The sequence below is a fragment of the Teleopsis dalmanni genome, chromosome 1 (assembly GCF_002237135.1).
Source record: "Teleopsis dalmanni isolate 2A chromosome 1, ASM223713v2, whole genome shotgun sequence".
Classification (NCBI taxonomy): Eukaryota; Metazoa; Arthropoda; class Insecta; order Diptera; family Diopsidae; genus Teleopsis; species Teleopsis dalmanni.
In genome coordinates this window covers 11,441,399-11,446,916 of record NC_051846.1, presented here as the reverse complement: position 1 = coordinate 11,446,916, position 5,518 = coordinate 11,441,399, and the positions used below count along the sequence as shown (strand labels likewise).

The 5,518-nt window shown below is 27.9% G+C and overlaps 1 long non-coding RNA gene across 1 annotated transcript; it reads right to left on the bottom strand.

Annotated features, from left to right (window-relative positions):
* Positions 1-769: 769 nt before the first annotated feature.
* Positions 770-5,135, bottom strand: LOC119673225. Its single transcript, XR_005252026.1, has 4 exons — positions 5,098-5,135; positions 4,926-5,045; positions 1,155-1,232; positions 770-1,090 (listed from the first exon to the last, which is right to left on the bottom strand). It is a non-coding gene; the product is annotated as an uncharacterized LOC119673225 (long non-coding RNA).
* Between the last annotated feature and the right edge of the window lie 383 nt (positions 5,136-5,518).

Genomic DNA, 5,518 nt, shown 5'->3' with positions numbered 1-5,518 from the left:
CTAACAGGATAGAAGGCCTTGATATAATATTAAATTTAATATAATATAAAAATTTTTTTATGTGTAAAATTTGAGGGTTCATTATACTATATATTAGTCTTAATAAATATTTTATTAGAATCTTTTAATAAGTTTTAAATAAATTCCATTCGAAATTCTAAGAAAAAGAACATTTTCGAAGTGAACTTTTTTATTATGTAAAGAAAATGTGGCAACATTGAAAGCATAGTAAAGTGCAACGCAAATGTTGGTCAATGCAATTGCTTGACTAAGGCGTAGCAACGTTGCTACGCCTTACTCGACACGTATTTTGTGGTTGCCAGCTTGCACTTTTAATACGTTATTCGGTTACCGAATGCGTTACCCGAAGTCGGAAGGAACCCTAATATTTTTTATGACATTTCTTTGGAATACTTCTGATATCGTAAAAAAATCTAGGCTATTAAAACATTGGCAAAAATGCACAGAAAAATTATCACCATTTTAAAAGAGATTTTAATCTCGACCAAAACGAGATTAACTGTAATGTGGGAACGATTTTACAGATATACGATTCGTTGGGACTTGGTTTATTCATAAATATTGAATATAACATATACTGTGGCATGTATGCAATTGTTTTCATTAATGACAAAGAAATCATCTTCGTCAGTTAATATAATTTAAACCAAATCACCCAGTATACAAAACAACTTCTATTACCATAGAAATATGTATATATATATATATAAAAGAAAAAAATTCAAGTCATTTAATTCAGTTTATTATCAAAATTTTTCCATTTTTCAGGGCTTTTACAAGTATAAAACTTATTTTACATAATTCTGATCACTTGTATTAAGTCAAACCCATATCTGATTACTGCATATTGTAACATATATGCGTCAGACAAAATTAAATCATCCTCATTATAGGTGATGTAATAATTTCTAAACCCTGCATTGTTCAATTTACTTTGTAAAAACTTGATAAATTTATCCATAGTGTTCCAGCCAGCAATGCCTTCATGAAGAGATTCCATTATTGTTGATAGCACTTCTGGAACCAAAGTAGATTGTTCGAGTTGGAAATCTAAAATAGCCATTTTAATCTGCAAAGCACAATTTAAAGTTAACATTTAGAATTAACATATTTAGCGGCACTACTATTCATACCACAGTCAGCGTTGATATGAAGGGTTAATGAAGCAATAATCAAACAGGTTCTTTGGACTTGATGTGGTCAAAGATGAACTAAAACAAATAAAAAATATCAAAATTAAAGAAACTATAAAATTAATATTCAACTAAATTTGAAATTTTTTTTTAATATTATGCATATAATAATCCTATTCAATGGTTATTTAATATTTTGATAAATTAAGTTAATATATTTGTAAGTTCAAGAAATGTTTCAATGAAAGTATGTGCCACATATTTACCATATTATAGTAATTATTATATACTATAAATATTAATTATTATATATTATAGTCATTACAGTAATTATATTATTAGCATTACAACTATATATTATTTTAATGAAATTTTAATTAGTTTATTACAGCTATATTGTTATATTTATATTATTATAATCATATTAATGTAGTTATGTTGTACTAATATTATATTGTATTTATTACAAATAAATAAATAATTATAAATCACCACTTAAAAATTATGTGAAGTATAGATATTATAAATGTAAATACATATTTAATAAATTAGCATATTTTGTATTGTAATACCCAATATTATTTATTCTATTTTTGATAACTGAAGAACTGATTATGGGTACATCTATTGGTTGTTCCTTATGAACATTACACATCACATTTAAATTTTTAAGAATTTTTACACTCTTCAACAGAGCGAATATAATCAAATTTCGCTATAGACTCTGTTAATTTAATATATCTTCCTATGATCTGTCATTCAGATCAAGAATGACATAAGCTCCATACTCTAAATATCAAACTCTGTGATTTCATTTTGCTACATACTGTCTTTCATATCAAGAAAAATATGACCCACATACTTCAATTATCAATTACTGCTTCTGCTAGTCACAGCTAAAGATTAACAAATGATCACTGTTACAAACAGGCTTAAAGAATTGGTTTAATAGTTCTAATAGAACGACATGACCTGTGTACTACAAATATAGAACCTCTGCCTAAATCTACAGAAACAAGAAGAATTTAAGATAATAAAATTTCCTTACACAGTGTCCCTTACACAGTGTTATAGGCTATACATGGCCTATATACTCCAAATATAACATCTTTAACTTCGTCTACAAGAATAAATTGGAAGAATTTAAGATGATATCGACTTTAATGGGGTACTGAACAATAGAATAATAGGTAGCTGACCTGATCTAGCAAAACTCTTGCAGGACTACCGCTCGAAGAAGAGACACCAAAATACCTCTTGTGTCACTATCCAGGCTCGCTAATTTTTGAATTTAGTCAAAGATATGTCCCATATTAACATTCGATTAATACTTGCATTGTTAAATGTGTTTGAATAGTTCTAAAGTGGCCAAATTTGTGACATAAATTAGGAGGAATATGGAATCGAAACAGCTATCGTATCTAATTTTGTTGGGTTCGCAGCTCTTTCCGCTTCTTTCGCCTATTTTCATTAGCATAGAAATGTTGGACAAAATGTGTTACTTAGACGAACAGAAAGTTTATAGTCTTTTTTATAAAAACATATTAACGTTACTACATAAAACAATATTACCTTTGATCGTATTTTTTTATGCATATTCCATATCTTGCTTATCATTGAGATTAACATTGAGTATACATTTAAATATGGATGAAGTTACTGTTAACAAATACTTAAGCTTATTTTATTCTTAGTGAGTTAAAGATGCATTTTATTATCCTCCACAACAAAGTTAAACTAAGGAAAGTTTTATATCATGCTTTCAAAATTTGATGAGACTACTCACATCTGAGCTATAGGTACACACATACTCACATATAATTTTACTACAGACAATGCATTAGACGAATTGAATAATGTACACATAAAAATAATACTGCCAAAGGATAATAATAAGAACAATACTGCATACAAGATGGCAACATAACTCAAAACTCAAATGCACAAGGTTCAAGTGCACTCATCTAAAGAACATCTGAACATATGCAGATTTTGCTATTGTCAATTTTCAAGTAAATAAAAAATAAATGCAAATCAAATAAATTTAAGTAGCATTGTAAAGCCAGCTTCACATATCCTTGAGCAACTCACCTGAGAGCTGAAGAGATATTTTGATGAATTGTTCTGCATATTACATCGATTGCACTTACGTGTGTGACAATCTACGTAATCTTCTATTATATAAACATATAAGTAACACGTCAGATGTGAGTTTATATATATATATATGCACATACAAAATATCAAGACGGATGACATAAAAATATACACACGAGCACAACGAATAAAACCTCTACTTTCTTATGGCACGAGAAAAAGTATCTTGAATATCAAGAGTTACTTATGACGTTAGCTAAGCAGTACATCTACTTGGAAGAATACATTTCAGTGATAAGATTCTTTACGATGCAGCGGATTTATGAAACTATATGAAGGATATTTTTACTCTGTAGCATGTCGGTTGCTTTTGTGAAAATGAATTCACAAGAAAGATAATAAAAATAAGTTCGGAAAAATTTTTAAAATTTATATTTTGCGTAAATTGATTTTCACACCTATTGTTACAAACAAAGTAAATTCTTAAAACTTGCAGACTTTTATTAACTTTCAAGAAGAAGAACAATATACGTTACTTTGTTCTAAAATATTAGAATACAGCATTCGAAGATATAAATTTATCTACATAAACTCAGAATGAAGAAAAAGTTTTTACATAAAAAAATTGTTTTTAGTAATAATTTAAATATTTTTTTCAATATTATTTATTTATTTATTTAAACCTTTTAAGAGACTTCTTTAAACAAATCAAGTGTATATAAAGATTTTTCATAACAACCACCACGGACTCCTTTAACCTAATATTATCTTATGTGCATTTTCTTGGCTCCTCAGTTAACTGAATGCAATTACGTTGCACTGAGAATGTGTTTCCTTCACAGTCAATATCACTTTCACAAAAGAATTTTTCACATATACTAAATTTTATTTTTCCACTTCAATAAATTTCCTGGAGTGAAGTGTATTGAGAATCCTTAACAGCATAAAAATAACTGAAAAATCCGAAAGGTGAGCGAACACTCGTATATAAAGCTTTTAAATCAAGCACTTGAATTTTTTAAGAAATTAAGTTTTTTAAAAATTCATTTTTCACTATTATTTTACTCTTCTACAAAAAGGTCTTCTATAAATTTTAAGTATTTTAATAGGAGTTCAATAAACCTATTTGTGAATTTTAAATCAATTTTTCCATACGCAAAGTTTATAGTGACAAAATAAACTATATTTGTTTACAATATCTTCCCTAGAGTTATTTTGGATGCTGTCACATATCCATCTTTGACTTCTGGATTTTAAAAATTCTTATGTTTGATTGCCTCCACATAAATAAACTATAAGTACCATTATTGTAAGTGTGTCAATATAAGGTCCGACAGATATTATTACAATTCGAACTTGTTACTGACGCGACCTATTTTACATTTTAGAGTTACTCGTCAACTATGACAGCAAAGTATCGCTCACCACTTCCAAAAGGTACTATATTAACAGATCTCTATAGGCTACAACAACAAGACCAGTACGCACTCAGCATTATACTTAATATGCTTATTTCTAAAGTATATTATAATATTTTAGGTTATGTTAATATGACAACCTTAAAAACTATGTTTGCTTTAGAATACAAATAAACCAAAGAAAATTTGTGATAAATTTGAAAAACTGTTGGTTGATTATTAATTAATTAGTCTAAATAATTATTTAATCACTCACCTTATAACTCTATATTATGATAACGTGCCGGAAAAGAGAAATGTTAATAAAGATGTGGCGATGAATGATTATAAAACTTACTTATTATTTAAACTGAATATTTCAATTACGCAAATAAATCTGAAATTGAATATTGAATTAAAATATTAAATTAAATAAACTTAATAAATACCGCAAGAGCCTCCAGTCTAGAATTTCGGTTCAGCACACAAAGCTCGAAAGAGAAAAAGAAGCGAAACTAACAGAATGACAACTGACGCCATTATTTTCGTTATAATGAGAATAATTTCGAAACAAGTATTCGAATTCGAATAAGAAAATGCCAGTGAAATGCGAAAACCAATAACAGCTGTGACGGAATGTATATAGAGAGGGACAATCAAATAACACAAGATATGATGCAAAACCGGATTTAAGTAATTACTTCTGTACCTGGGCTTTTTTAATGTATCAAACTACATTATTTGGCTATGAGTGGGACTTTATGAAGTTCCTTTGGCTCTGATTTATATAGAAATTTTTATTTCTAAATGTAATCTTTTAAAATGTTGCAATGATGCCACCTTATTTATAATCGAGATCTCATTTTATTC